General features: G+C 35.5%; 1 non-coding gene across 1 annotated transcript; it reads left to right on the top strand.

Annotated features, from left to right (window-relative positions):
- Positions 1–1,256: 1,256 nt before the first annotated feature.
- Positions 1,257–1,329, top strand: TRNAK-CUU (transfer RNA lysine (anticodon CUU)). The gene has a single exon. It is a non-coding gene; the product is annotated as a tRNA-Lys (tRNA).
- Positions 1,330–16,022: the final 14,693 nt, after the last annotated feature.

Below are 16,022 nucleotides of genomic sequence, written 5' to 3'. Positions count from 1 at the left end.
GTTTTTACAATGCCACTACAAGATTATATGGATCACTTTACATCACTTCAAAATCTTATTTTTCTAAAGTCTATGGAATTGAATCACTTTTGGTAGAATGGTCAAGAAGTGAAGATCCTATATGTCATAATATGGCATTAGTAATGATGGACAAATTTAAGAAGTATTGGGATAGTGCAGAAAAAATGAATATCTTTTTGATTATTGCTATTGTTCTTGATCCCCGCTTCAAATTAGCATTTGTTGAGGCTTGCTATTTGGAAAGGTATTCTCAATGTGATGTGGAAATGAAGATTGGAGAAATTAAGAATATCATGAATCAACATTATAACTTTTTCCAATCATTTGTACTACCTCCTAATGCAATTGAAGTTGCTGTAACTTCTAAATCTAGTGATCTTCCAAAGAATTCTACAATGGATATTCAAAACATGATTTTTCAAAAAATGAAAAATAGGTTGAGTTTACAAGTGGGAAATGAGTTGGATCATTATTTATTGAAGACTATTGTAGATGGTGGAGATAATTTTGACAACTTCAACTGGTGGAAGATTAATAGTTCAAGATTTCCCATTCTTAGTGAAATGGTTTGAGACATTTTGCCAATTCCGGTTACCACTGTAGCTTCAGAATCAGCTTTAGCAATGATGGTTAGATTCTAAACCAATTTTGGAGCTCATTAACACCACAGCTTGTAAAAGCTTTGGTGTGCACACAAGATTGGTTACGGCAAGCACCATTATTTTGCAGTATTGAAGAAAACCTAGATGACCTTGAGAAGATTATACCAGGTAATGAATTTTATTTTTTTTGGTTTGCCAATCCCGGTTTATAAACCGGTGGTTCGACCCGCGTCGCACACCTGGCTATGGTGGGTGAGTCTCACAGCGGGGATTTTTTGCATACACAAGGATTCGATACTGGAACCTTGCTTAAGTGAACCAAGCTGCTTACCACTTGGACCAACCCCCGTTGGTAATGAATTTTTAATTTATTGAATTACTCTATTTATACGTATTTTGCATTATTGAATTATTTGCTAATTACTATTTTTACATTGTTAATATTTTTAGATTTCAATGAAGACAGCGTAGTTACAAGTTTAAATTGAAGCATGATATTGCATAGTTTCATATTTTTCATTGAAGGTAAGGATTATAGTAAGGATGCAATAAAACTTTTCTTCATTTTAATAGTAACACCATGGTAATTTCTTTTATTTATTATTGACTGAAAGTCTAAAACTTTGTATATTAGCCCGTCTAGCTCAGTTGGTAGAGCGCAAGGCTCTTAACCTTGTGGTCGTGGGTTCGAGCCCCACGGTGGGCGTTAATTTAACTCTGCTAGTGTTTTGCTACTCGTCCCAAGCTTGCTTTGGGTAAAGGAGGAGGAAACCTTTTTTCATGGATTCGACCTTATATGATAAAAGCTATGCTAGGGCGTTCCCCGACAAAAGAAGCGACATGCTACACTATGGCCCGGTTGTAGTGATAAGTGGGCAAGGGTTAGCTAGGGCGTCCCGCACCATGGACGACACGGGTCACGAGCTCGTCTATAAACATAGGATGTGGATTGACAACTAGGAACATAGGCTCTTTAACTGCACCATGGACTTGATAGATGTTATGAGGAGAAAGAAGCTAGTCTATAAGAACCGATGGAGGATTAAAAGCGAGTTGACATCTTGGAACATAGGATCTTTAACTGGTAAGAGCTTAGAATTGATAGATGTTATGAGGAGAAGAAGGATTAATGTAGCTCGCATTCAAGAGACTCGATGGAAGGGTAAAAAAGCCAAAGAGTTGGATGACTTTAAACTTTGGTATACTGGGGATAAAACAAATAAAAATGGAGTGGGTATAATAGTGGATAAAGATTTAAAAAAAGATATGGTGGATGTTAGAAGAGTGGGTGATAGGATTATTGCTATCAAGGTTGTAATGGAGAAAGAATTCGTAAATACAATTTGTACATATGCACCTCAAGTAGGATTAGATGAAAGTCTTAAGCAAGAATTTTGGGAAAATATGGATGGATTAATGCAAGGAATCGTCAAGGAGAAAAGATTACCATAGGAGGTGATTTAAATGGACATATTGGAAAATCTCAAAGAGGTTATGAGAGTGTACATGGAGGATATGGTTTTGGAGAAAGGAATGAGGAGGGGATTTCAATTTTAGATTTTTTTTTTTTTTGGTAAAGAATTTCAATTTTAGATTTTGCTACTGCTTTTGATCTATCTATTATAAATACTTACTTCAAAAAGAGAGATGGACATTTAATTACCTTCAAAAGTGGATAGCATAGAAGCCAAATAGATTTCTTTCTAACTAGAAGGACTGATAGATTTTTGTGTAAGGATTGCATCATTTAGTCTCATCTGAACACAATTCACGCAATTCAATAATTTAAATATGAGAGCATGATAATTCTACATTTAACAAGCATGAGCATCATTTCAAATTCATGATTAACAGTTTAAGAATACTATCAACATTCTAATTCAAGCAGTTCAATCAAGTCATTAAGCTGTCATCCAATCCCATGCATTTTTGTTCAATACACAAAGACATATATCATGCACTTTCCATAATTTGCATCAACGAATAAATAAAATAGATTTCATGTCATCATGTGAATGTTACATGTCTACTAAAAGGAATCACCCACTTAACATACATAGGTTGGTCAATATCACTTACTTGTCCCTATTCCATGCATGTATGTTTTGACCCTGGTTCCGTTAAAATCCGCTCTCCCTCCTATACCTCGAATAATTAATGGCTATTTCGAATACGTGGGAACCAACGGGAAATTTTCCCCTTTTCTCTCTCTCCTCTCCACGGTTTTCCTCTCTCTCCTCTCTCCTCTCTTGCCTTTCTCTTCTCTCTTTCCACCCCCACAAAAAGATATAACCCAATTCCTAATGTCAAGTACACTATTTTTTTCGCCTCTGTTTGTCCTGCTTGGTTTTGTTGTTTTTTTTTCGGTTGTTGTTTGTTTCTCCACTTTGTCTTTTGTTTTTTTGGTTTTTCTCTGGTTTTTTTTTTTTTTTTTTACTTCTACTTTTTTTTTTTTCTTCTTCTGGTATTCTTTCCTTTTCCTTTTTTTTTTTTCTTTTTTTGTTTTGTTTTCTTTTGTTTTTTTGTTCTTTTGTTCTTGTTATTTTTTTTTGTCGTTTTCTGTTTTGCTTTGTTTGGTGTGTTTTTTGTGGTTTTATCACTGGTGTGGTGTTTTTTTTTATTCGGTCATCTATTGTTCTTTCTTATTTGCTTTTTCTTCTTTCTCTCTTTTTTACTTGTCATCCCTGACTCACTAGTTTGATTACTTTTTTAGTGGGTTTGTAGTTGTGTCTTGCCTAGTTGTTCCGCCTGCTTTATGTTATGTGGCTGTCTTGATCCTTCTTTAATTATCCTAATCATTTTTTTCTTCATGTTATACTTTCATAAGCCCATAGCTTAGGTATCACATTACCTTCATGAGAGATGCATCATTGCTCCTAGGAGTGATTTCCTTATGACTATTTAATTGATTAAGCCCCTATCTCGGGATACTATTTGCATTTAACGAGAATCATATTTAGGTAGTGCTTTAGAGTTGATATTTAGTAACATTACCGTTCCTCGAAAAATCTTCTATCCACAATCTGGATTTGTTGCTTACAATCGAGAATCTTGGTGACTTGAGCTTCTAACATATTAACTTTATTTTTCGGCAACTTGTTCAGGATCATCTTCTTTCTTTTCCTTAGAGGGCCTGCTCCCATCATAGCCCTTGGGTCTCGTTTATCTTTCTTTAACACTTGAGAGATGTCGTGTCCCATTATTACTCTGCATTACCTTGAGGGCATCATTTCTTTTTTTCCTTGATTTTTTTGCAATTCATATATATACATATCATACATATTTATTATGCTTAATTTTATTTAGAAAAAAGTAGTGCGGTATTTTGATTCAAAATAATATAGAACATACAATTGTTTTTTGTGCAATCTCATCAATTGACGTCCATCTGCATGTTCATGAGTGATTATGTACCCCGGTTAGTTGTACTCAGTTTCTTTAACTGTTTTAACATTGTAAATATCATAGTTAAATATTTGATACTATAACATTTATAAATATATATGTAGAGTTCTATAGTTAGCGTTTTAAATATTACCTTTTCATGGCGAATTGTGAAAACTCTTCGACTGCGATGTGGTGTTCACACATACCGCACGTACTACTTACCATGACAAATGAAGAATGATGTGGTGCAATCGCACATATACCAATGATTAGAAATAGACATTGAAGATATGTATGGTTGACTCCATGAAATGAAACACTAACACCCATACCATTTTACCTTAAATATCACCGTATTTGAGTTTGTATGCATATGGTCTTGGGTGAGCAATGTAGTGATTTTGTCGAGATTCAATGGGATTAAGACATATTATCATACACCTCCATGTTCTCTCGAGAATATAATAGGCAAAGTCGAAACAATATTATATTTATACATATTAAACCTTTCCTTTTGTGGGTTTTACCAAACCTCGATTAAACCCCTATTTGGAAGCATGGATAGGATTTGGGGACACGAAGGGGCGAGCGGAGCGAGCAGGAGAGAGAAAAGGAGGGTGTGCTTGTGAGATAGAGGAGGGGGGAGATTATTCTCTTCCTCTTCTTCGTCTCACTCTCTCCCTTTGGAAGTCACAATCCGACCTCCCATTTAACCTTTCTTGGTAGCCGAATAATCGAAAAAAATCTAGAACACATTGTTTCATTTTAATACATGTAGAGAAGGATCAATTTACCAAAAAAACAATGCGAAGGGATCAAAAGAAAGCACCTCGACCGATCTTGCTTGCTCTCGTCCACATCAAACCTATGTTTCCCGAACTATTGTTTACTTGTCTCATTGCGCCATTCTATTCACAAAGAGAAGAGATGGCGGGAATATTAGGAGGGAATGGGTTTGCTAGGACGTGGGTTTTTTTTCTTTTTTGTAGGAGAGAAACGTGGGTTTTTGGGTGTGAAAATGTTGATCTTTTTCAAAGAAAACGATTTCTCCCCAAAAAATCGTTAGAAACCGAATCCAAATATAACTTCTTCCATTTTTATTGGGTAGAAGAATCCAAATATACCACTTTAAATCCAAAATATTACATAAAATCCAAGTTTTTCTTCTTTCCTTAATGTTTCAATAATTTTTCCTTATAAATATATTTTGTTTCTTTATTATAATTTCTTTCGTACTAGCAAGATTTAAGTTTAAATATTTTGGGGTTTTTGTTAAATAATTTAAATCATCAAATATTTTCATTTTAGGGGAAACATTGTTTCTAGAAAATTATTGTTTATTTTTTTGTTTAATTCGTTTGATGTTTCATGGTTTTTCTCCTTTCATATGTCATTATAAAAATTTTAATTTAATACAATTCCATAATTCAAAAAAAATATAAGTTGATGTAGAAAGAAAGGAGACTCTCAATACTTATAAACTCTAATTTTCGAATTTGATTATCATCCATTTTCAGAGAAAAAAATGTTGTATATTTTACTCTATCCGGATATTATCCAATCCGATAAGCAATTATCCGAATCCGAATCCGGTTGCTTAGCAGACGGACACCGATATTTTTCGGATACAGATACCCTTAAACAAATATGAATGCGATTTCGGAGGCGGATTTCGGCTATCCATTTACAGGTCTAGGAAAAAGAGAAATTTCTATATCTCCCATGGGTGAAGCTACATTGGGGCAAGAGGACCATCCCCCCCCCCCCCCCCCCTGTTTAATTCCCCGTCCCTTAAAAATTTTTTTCCCTTTGACCCTCTTCCATGTATGAAATATGGGTGTCTGCCCCTTCTGCCCCCCTCCACCCCGGCTCCGTCCCGCGTTGGGTTGTAGTCGTTGGTTGTATCAGTTCCTCCTTGCCCGCTATCCATCCATAATCCATTTGGCTCTCACCCTTTTTGATATTCGATATTCTCCGCTCTTTTGTTGTGTTGTCTTCTTTTTTTTGTTTATCTCCGGTTCATCTTATCACCCTTTTTGGAAATTGCTTCTTTACTCCGATAATTTCTTTCCTTATCCTTACTAATTTCGTTTCTCTTATCATCCTTTTCGGATGTTGTACTTTTTTTATTTTATCCTATTATCCTCGTTGCATTTTTTCTCTTGCTTCTGTTGGTATTTTCCGGAAATTTTCTCCCCCTTCATATGTTTGTTCTCTTTGCTTCCTTTCGTCTTTCTCTTACCTTGGTAGGTCTTGGCTTGGTCCCCCGCCCGCTTTTCTGTTGTTCTCGTTGCTCTTTTTTACCCTCTTGTTCTCATATTATTAGATTCCTATTTTGTGTTGTTCGTGTTATTATTTTTTTTATTTTGTTGTGGTTTAATACTTAATCTATTCTTAAATTACAACATACTACTTTAATAATATTTCAGTTAGAGGGTTGTTTACTACCTTTTCCTTGTTTCCCCTGTTGTTACTACTTTTAAATATCCTTTATTTTGTTTACTACATTCCTCTCTTTTTGTCCGTTGCTTGTTCCTTTAATTCCGGTTGTTCCTTTTTCTCCTTTTGTTGTGTTTTGTTTCGGTTCTGTCTTTTTTACTTGGTTTTAAATATCGGTTATTTTTTCTCTCTTTGGTTGTTTGTCCGTTGCTTGTTCCTTTTTCCTGTTGTTTCTTTCTCCTTTTGTTTGTTTGTTTCCGTGTTCTCTTTTTTACTGGTTTGAATATCGGTTTTTTTTACTCTGTCCGTTTTTTTTCTTAGGTAATATTTTCTTTTGACCGTGTGGTTGTTCTTTCTCCTTTTGTTTATTTCCCTCTTTTTTGTTGTGTGGGCCGTTCGCTCTTTTTTCCCTGCCGGTTGGACTTGCTTCGGTTGTGTGTTTCGCTGGGGTTTGTTGTGTGATTCCTCTCTCTCCTCTCTTGCCCACTCCTTCTCTCTCCTCTAGGCTTTCTCCTCTAAGGCCTTTAATGGCTTCTCTTTTAATTCCTCTTCTTCTGTTTCTATCTTCTTCTCTCTCACTCGTTCTCTCTCTTCTCTTCTTAATCTTCTCTTTTAATGGCTTCTTCTTCTTCTTTCTCTTCTGTTTCTCACGTTCTCTTTCTCTTTCTTATGCTCTCTCTCTTCCTTAACTATGCTGCAGCATATGCACTTATATTTCTGAAAACTGAAATTCTTTCTCTTACCTTTTAACTCCTCAACTCCACTAACGCATGCTCTGCTTTCTCTCTCTCTTTTCATCTCCTTCTCTCACTTCCCTTATGTCCCACGCACACACACAGGTAATAAGAAAAGTATGTTTTTCATCTTAAATTTCACTTTGAATCCCCTTCTCTCCCCGGGGGGGGGTTTCCCTCCTCTCTCTCCCTCTTTCCCTCGGTGTTTGCTTGCTTGTTGTTTCTTTTTTTTTTTTTTTTTTTTTGTATACATATATATATATAGTGGGCTTTTATGGATTCATGGGCCCACTCTATTATCTTACGCAGAGCCCGCTCTAAGGTGCTAATATTAGTACCTTCGGGTTCAAAAAATCATACTGATCATTTCCTCGTTTTCAGTTCAGTCTAATTCTACTGTTGTGGGACCCACAAGCGATGTCTGACCTCGACCAAATGTCAATTGGCATCTAGCCTTATTCAAGTTGTTCTTTAACTATGCTCAAATCATTTGATTAAACCATCAAACCAATCATCAGGATCCTTTAATAATCTTAAAGACTGACACAGTCACACACAATAATAAAATAACAATATAAGAAGATGCGGGGCATCACAGATCATTGAGTGTGCTTGATTGTGCTTGTACGTGCAACAAGAAGATAGAAATAGAAGAAGAAGATTAAGAAGAGAAGAGAGAGAACGAGTGGAGAGAGAAGAAGATAGAAACAAAAGAAGAGGAATTAAAAGAGAAGCCATTAAAGGCCTTAGAGGAGAAAGCCTAGAGGAGAGAGAAGGAGTGGGCAAGAGAGGAGAGAGAGAGAGAAGAGAAAGGCAAAGAGGAGAGAGAGGAAAACCGTGGGGAGGAGAGAGAAAGTAATAAAAAAGGGGGAAATCTCCTGTTGGTTTCCGCGTATTCGAAATAGCCAGTAATTATTCGGGGTACAGGAGGGAGAATAGATTATTACGTAACCAAGGTCAAAACACACACATATGGAACATGGATAGGTAAGTGATATTGACCAACCTATTTATGTTAAGTGAGTGATTCCCTTTAGTAGATACACAACATTCACATGATAATATAAAATCTATTTTATTTATTCGTTGATGCAATTTATGAAAAGTGCATGATATATGTCTTTGTGAATTGAACAAAAATGCATGGGACTGGATGACAGCTTAATGACTTGATTGAACTGCTTGAATTGGAATGCTGATAGTATTCTTTAACTGTTAATCATGAATTTGAAATGATGTTTATGCATGTTAAATGTAAATTATCATGCTCTCACATTTAAATGATTGGACTATATGACTGGGTGTCTAGTTTTATTCAGATGAAACTAAATGATAATTGAAATGCAAAAGGTACATTGAAATAGATGGAGCATGATAACACAATACTAAATTGGATACAAAAAGAGTAAAAGAAAATGAAATGAAGTGTAATAGCTTCTGTAAGTCCTGGTGCTTAATGTACCCAAATGGGAGGGCATGAAGCAAGACTGAAAAGTGGAAAGATTGAGTTTGTGCCGATGGTAATCCATGAGGTGTACAAGGCCTTGTGCGTAGAAGCCACTTCGGTGGTGAAGAGACAGAATCCACTTTGGTGATGAAGAGACAGAAGCCACTTCAATGGTGAAGAGAAAAGTATATCCTCTGGATTTGCCTAGGCTCAAGACTATAATATCAGATAACAGAAATGAAAATAAATTAAAAGAAAATTGAAATACATAATGTTATATGACTTTGATGTGATAATTGATGCATGATGAATTGCCTGACTTACTTACATGGTTGTCTATATTGCTTACTTGACCGCAAAGCTCACTATTGTAAATGTTGATAGGTCCTCAAATATATGACAAGGGCAAGGGTGCTGCCACTTGATAGTGCATTTTAAAGTAGAAGATTGAAAACTTTTCATTTCTTTCTTTTTGTTGCAACTTATGTATTGCTTAACTAGACTTTAGATGTATATATTCCTTTGAGACTGTATGTACTGAACTAGACATTGTTGAAAGGTCAAACGTAAACATAACAGGATTTTAGACTGTGTATATATGTTTATGAGTCAAACTATCAAATAGGTTGTTTGCTTTGCTGTTGAGAATGTTTGGTTTAGCATTTTGTCTTAATAGTTATAAACAGGTTGATAAAGAAAGGAATTGTCACGTGCCCTAGTTAAATGTCCATAATGTGGGCCCCACCAACCTTGTGAAAACTGGGGTCGTTACAGAGGTGGTATCAGAGCAGTAGAATCTGTAGACTAGAATGATCGATGATATTGGAAATTGAGAGAAGAAGGATTAAATTTGAAGGAATTTAATTTTGATTCAGTGAATGGACTGACTTAAGAATCAATTGTTTGATTTATAATATCGAGGATTTGACTAGTGAGAAAAAGATGAGAAAGCCGGTGAAAGGATTGATTATGTAATGTCCTATATTGGGATGACTAAATTGGAAAGAATGTATGTTTGTAGATGTTCAATTGAGGTATGATGATATTTCTACAATTATATGAAATGAATTATGAATTGTGAGTATTATAACTCAACTCATGCATATATATGAGTGTAATGTATGATATGATGATTGTGACTTCACTAATAGATATATAAATGACTGCAGTGTATGATGTGTGGAGTGTGACTTATATGCATGACTGTAAGATACTAAGATACTATATCTTATAGATGAATGATTCTTCAATAACTGAGATGTGGATATGAATGATTGTATGACTGACCTGAATGAGTGTAAGGATTTTGTATTAAAGCTTATGACTGTTTGATGAATAATATGCTATATTACTTTGTTTATACATGATTGCATTTTGGTTGAAATATATATACTTACTTCAAACATAATGATAAATGATTTCTCATATGAAGAACTTTATAAATGTAAGACTAAAACCACTTTGGTGGTATAGATAGATGTACATCCTCTATGATTTGCTTAGGCTTATGACTAAAACTGAAAAAGGAAATGAAATTGAAAGGATTTGAAAAGAAGTATATTTGATAGTATACATTTTCAATATGATTGAATAATGGGATAATTATTGTTGCCCCCTTGTACTCTGATTTTATTACTACTTTATCCCCTCTACTTTTTAAAATTGTTAATCCAACCTTTAACTTTGTCTAAAATTACTAATGCCCCCTTCCGTTAAGCTCAGTTAATTTATTGATGATGTGGCATCTATATATTTTTTCAAAAACCCAAAAATAACTCTACAATTATCTCTTTACTTATTTACTCTTTGCAAGTTATAATACTATATTTAATTAACTATGGAAAAAAATTAACTTTAAATTAAATTTTCTTTTCTAAAAAGAAACTACTGATTAAAGAAAAGACTTAATTTTTCTTCTCTAAAAAGAAATTGCCGAATAAAGGAAATATGTGATTAAATAAAACTTAAAATAGAAACTAAAATATTAGGAAATATCAAATGTAATTCAAAGTTGAAAATTGAGAATCTCCTAATATATGCTAACCATTGTACAAAGTGTGTGGTCCCACCAAAGCCAAAATTTATTGTAGAATATAAGATTTTAAGGATATAATTGACATTCAATATAATTTTTGAAAATGAGGGTAATGTTATATTTTTTTAAATACTTAATTTTAATGAAGGGCAAAATAGAAATTACATATTTGATGTTAACAACCACTTAACACCGTTAGAAGTGAGGGGGGCAACAGTAATTTCATAAAGAAAGAGGTTTGATTAGTAATAAAACCAAAGTACAAGGGGGAAATAGTAATTATCCCTTGAATAATGTATTTTAATAAAGATAGTTGGATTCATGTCAGTTATTGATTATGAAAGGAAGTTTGAGGAACTCTCTAAATATGCACCTTATATGATTAGCACTAAAGAAATGAAGGCTCGACAGTTTGAGCGAGGGTTTAGGTCTAATATACAGAGAGCTATGGGTGTTCTTCAATTGAGAACATATACTGATGTGGTTTATTGATCTCAAATATATGAAAGCATTAAGAAGGCAAGAGGATAAAAGAAAGAGGAAAAGAAAGGGGATGACCGAAGGTCATTTAAATTTGAAGGATTTTGATGTGATTCTAATAATGGACTGGCTAGTTGCAAATCATGCTAGTGTTTTATGTTATGAGAGAATGGTGATACTAAGGCCTGTAGGGGAACTTGAGATCCAATTCTTAGGATTGAAAATAAAGTCTTCCCCAAAAAGAATGATCTTAGCTATTCAAGCCAAGAGATTGCTCAGGCATGGATGCCAAGGGTATTTAGCTTCTGTGCAAGATTTATAAATAATTGGGATGGCTTTACCTGAAGTACCAGTGGGGAAGGACTTTCCTGATGTCTTTCCAGAAGACTTGTCAGGGCTTCCACTAGAAAAAGAAGTGGAATTTGCTATTGAACTTATCTTGGCAACCACCCCCCCCCAAAAAAAAAAAAAAAAAAAAAAAAAGAAGAAAAAAGTTGAAAAAATTGCTTGTTAGCCGACGGTGCTCTTTGGGTTTCCTGTGCCGGTGTTTTGGGCGGTGTCCTGGCTGTGTTCCGGGTTTTGGTGGTCTGGTTTCCGCCTCGTTTTTCCGTCTTGTTTTCCTCCGGTTGGGGTTGGTGTGTGCTGACCCTGCTCCCTCTGTCGGTTGGCGGTCTCTTTGCGTTGGCCTTTTGTTGTGTGGTTCCCCGGTCTCTCTCTTCCTTTGTCGGGGTATTATTGAAAAATTATGATTGCAATATTAACTACCATTCTGGTAAAGCAAATGTGGTGGCTGATGCTTTAAGTAGGAAGTCAAATTAAAGAATACTCTACATCTATAATAACAAGTCAACCTCATCTTATAGAAGATGCAAGGAAGATGGAAATTGAAGTCATGCTTGGAGGTAAGGTTACAGCATTGGTTGCAAGCTTGATTGTGAAAACTGGGGATTACCTCATCTATTATGCTTGAGGATCCCTAACATATTAAACCCCCCCTACCAGTTACGATTAAAGGATCAATTTAATATATCACATTAAACACAAGAAATTCACAAACAAGTCAACAAACCATCTAATATGTTACACTTTAGATGTAATTTTCATTCTTCAATCCTAGGTCTAGCATGCATTCCTCATTGTTACATGATTGAAAACACACCACAAGATTCATAAAGGTTGATTAGGCCTTCAGACACTAAGAACAAAATTGAAGAAAACAAGAGGGAGGATTTTTTTTTTTTTTGTAAGAACAAGAGAGAGAATTGTATTATATGAAAAGGGAATAAAATCAAAAACTATTTCATATTAGCATCCATCTAACCCTAACAAAAGAAACATAGAATATTATAGGAGAAGAAGAAGAAGAAGTAGTAGAAGAAATAGTTAAGGGAAACATCACTCTAAGGTTGAAGAAGAGACTTCTACCAACTCCAAAATTCGTCACAAACCAGCTCCAACTCTCCAAATTTGTCTTCTGCAATCCTCTAAATCCCAAAAACGTTCTTTATGGATGGAGTATGCTCCCATTTTATAAAGTGATTTCCCAAATTACATGAGATATGATTCCTAACAAAGTTGAAACAAACTCTGAGTTCCTAACCTGACTCAACCAATAAATTTGTTTATCTAGGTAGTGTACACAATCCCATTGTTAGATTTTGAGATCAAGAAGTCATGAAGATCCTGTCCAAAATCAGCTCGATTAGAAGCCGAATGACCATCCGATGAAGGAATTGATCAAAACTGGACAGAACACACTCAAAAATGGGATTCTTCCTTCTCCTTCTCTAAATAGAATTCTTTTTTTCTCTTTTTCCTTCTTTGATCAACCGTCACACTCCACTAATTTCTCCAAGAAAATCCTAGATAAGATGATTCACTACAAGCACAAATAATAAATTTGAATAAGGATTTGCCATGATAAATATAAATTACCAAAATTACTTAAATTCAGGGAAAGTGCATCTGATGCTCATTTGCATGCGATATTATGATAAAATGATACAAACAATTGCGAACACATGTATGCACAAAATGAACTTATCAATTATGTTGATCCATCAAGAACTCTTGTGAAAGAAGAGGCCAATGAAATCATCCAAAGCCAATGGCTCGAGACAAGTGGTGAAAGATGCAGCAAAGTTATTCGACTCCTAAGCCATAGTGTTGCTACCTTTCTTAATATGAGATTATTGATATTTTAGTTGCATGATCCTAGCCTGAGATTGAGAGGCATAGGTGTGTTCCAGTGTATTCCAAGCTATGTAAGAGGTATTAACGCCTACAATATGGGCAAGAGCATTTTCGGTCAATGAAGAAATTATCCAACTCAAGATTACCTTATCTTGTTTCTTCCATGTGTGAAAAGCTGGATTTGATGTTTCAGTAGTGGTGGGTGAGTTCGACGATGGTGGAAGTGTTTTTGGTGGACAAACATTACTTCCATCAGCAAACTTAACATCGTAACAGCTTGGTCAGTACAATATGATTTTTCTTCTTTTGAGTAAGTTCTAACTCGTAATTCCTTATTCCTTTCTCAAAATGACGTGCAACTTGAAAACTTTCACACAACAATAGTTTTCATAGATAATGAACAAAATGAAGTTCAACAACTCTTCTCAGGATGATGATAGACTGATGCTTGTAGACGTTGGTTGTTGTTGTTGTATTCTTGTCTATTCATCAATAGTTTACAGCAATCTCTCTAGCTATATAAGCTAGTCATAGGAGTAGAGCTTAGCTTTTCCTTTTGAACACTTAAAATCCATTTTCATTTCCCAAAATGAAAACTAGATGTTGAGAATTACTCATATTGCATTACAGTCGCTAAAAATGCCAAAGCTGCAGTGAGTTAAGATTGTTACTTTCAGATATGGACAGAAGCTAATCACGAAAAACAATGAGGTTCTCTATTTGATAAGAATGACTTAGTCACTCTTAGACACATGGTTGTCAAAGCATCTGCCTTGGTGTGCCTTGCTAATCGCCTAGGCGATGGGCCAAGGTGATCTGTGAGTTAAGATAGTTACTCTCAGATATGGACAAGAGCTAGTCACGAAAAACAATGAGGTTCTCTATTTGATAAGAATGACTTAGTCACTCTTAGACACATGGTTGTCAAAGCATCTGCCTTGGTGTGCCTTGCTGATCGCCTAGGCGATGAGCCAAGGTGATCTGGTGCCACCTTATCGACTTGGTTTTTTGTTGCCCTCGATCTCCTTACCTTCCCTTATTGCCTTGCCTCACCTTGTCTCCTTGACAACCATGCTTGGACATGGATAGATCACATCGATGACCATGATCGTTATCTGCAATAGAAATCTTTAACCTCAGTTTACTGTTCACCAAACATATCTTATGGGAAAATACATGTTGCAAGAGACATACCCTTGGAGGTCTCTCTTGCTCTCCTATATGTAGAAAGGATTCTAGGCTCATTTCTTGGGCAACTTTAAGCATGCTCTTATTTACGTCTCTCTCCAAATGTCTCTCTTTCTCTCTCATCCACACATCAATCGTGGCATTCAACATGGTATCAGAGCTCTAGGTTTAGGCTCACAACCCCACGTTTCCCTCCCTCAGTGGCTTCCTCTCAACGAAGCTTGGTGAAACCAATTATCTGTTATGGAAACCACAGATCGTACCTCTTTTGAAGACTTGTGATCTATTTGATATCGTGGATGGATCTTCTTTTTTCCGACCCTCTAACATCCTTGATAAAGATGATGCAACCATCTTCCAGCCAAATCCTAATTTTTAGAAGTGGAATCGTTAGGATCAACTTGTAATGTTAGATTATTGCTTCACTCATTGAACCTGTTCACGCCTAAGTTGTTGGCTGCACTATCTCCTGCAAAGTCTGGTTGAAGCTTGAACAGATCTATTCTATTGCTTCTTCTGCTTGAATTATGCAACTTAGACTTTAGCTGCTAGCTATTAGAAGAAGTAATAGTAGTATACACGATTATCTTCTTCCACGTTAAAATTAATTTTTATCAACTTGCAACAGCAAAAAAATCCCTAACTGATGAAGAATTATGCCTCTATATTTTGAATAGTGTGGGAGCCGACTATTCTCCCTTTGTGACTGCTATTACCACCCACACTTCACCTATTTCATATGATAAATTAAGAGGTATGCTTCTAACTCATGAAATTCGCTCACGTAATGAATTTATTACTAGTGATTCTTCTCCACCATTAGCCAATATGGCAAGTAGTCAATCATCTCCTATTCGGCCTCCAAGATAGGCCCCTAGAGGAAAATTTTCACCAAGGAGCAGATCTGGTCGAGGGCATTTCACACATCTTCTCATATTGGTAATGTTGGATCTAGAGTTGTTCATCAGATATGTGATAGACACGGACATAGAGCTAGAGACTGTTATTAGCTCTTCAATCAGGCCATTCAAGGTACCATTCCCACTCCTCCTTTAGTGAATATTTATTAATTTTCTGGTGCTATTACATATGAGAATTGGTATCCTGATTCTAGTGCTATTTACCACATCACGAATGCTCTTGAAAACCTTCATGTTGCTCAACCATACCCTGATCCAATCGTGTTCAAGTTGGGAATGGTGCTAGCCTACCTATAAGTACACTAATAATATCTCTCTTGGTACTAATCCTCTCTAGTGTATTTGAATTTTGTTCTTCATGTGCCATCTATATGCAAGAATCTCTGATTGGTATCTCAATTCACCAAGGATAATGATGTTATCTTTGAATTTCATCCTGACGTGTGTTATGTGAAGGATCGTACGCTGGGGAGACATCTTCTTAAGGGCAAGATTAATGATAGTTTTTATCAATTGAGTTCGGGTGTTCATTCCTCTCCAAAAGCTTTACTTGGAGAAAAGACCTCTTTTTTAATT

This window comes from Hakea prostrata, chromosome 2 (genome assembly GCF_041222555.1).
Source record: "Hakea prostrata isolate BN-2017 chromosome 2, UWA_Hpros_2, whole genome shotgun sequence".
NCBI classification, from domain to species: domain Eukaryota; kingdom Viridiplantae; phylum Streptophyta; class Magnoliopsida; order Proteales; family Proteaceae; genus Hakea; species Hakea prostrata.
Note: the sequence above shows the minus strand (reverse complement) of the source record. Positions and strands in the feature narration are given on the sequence as shown.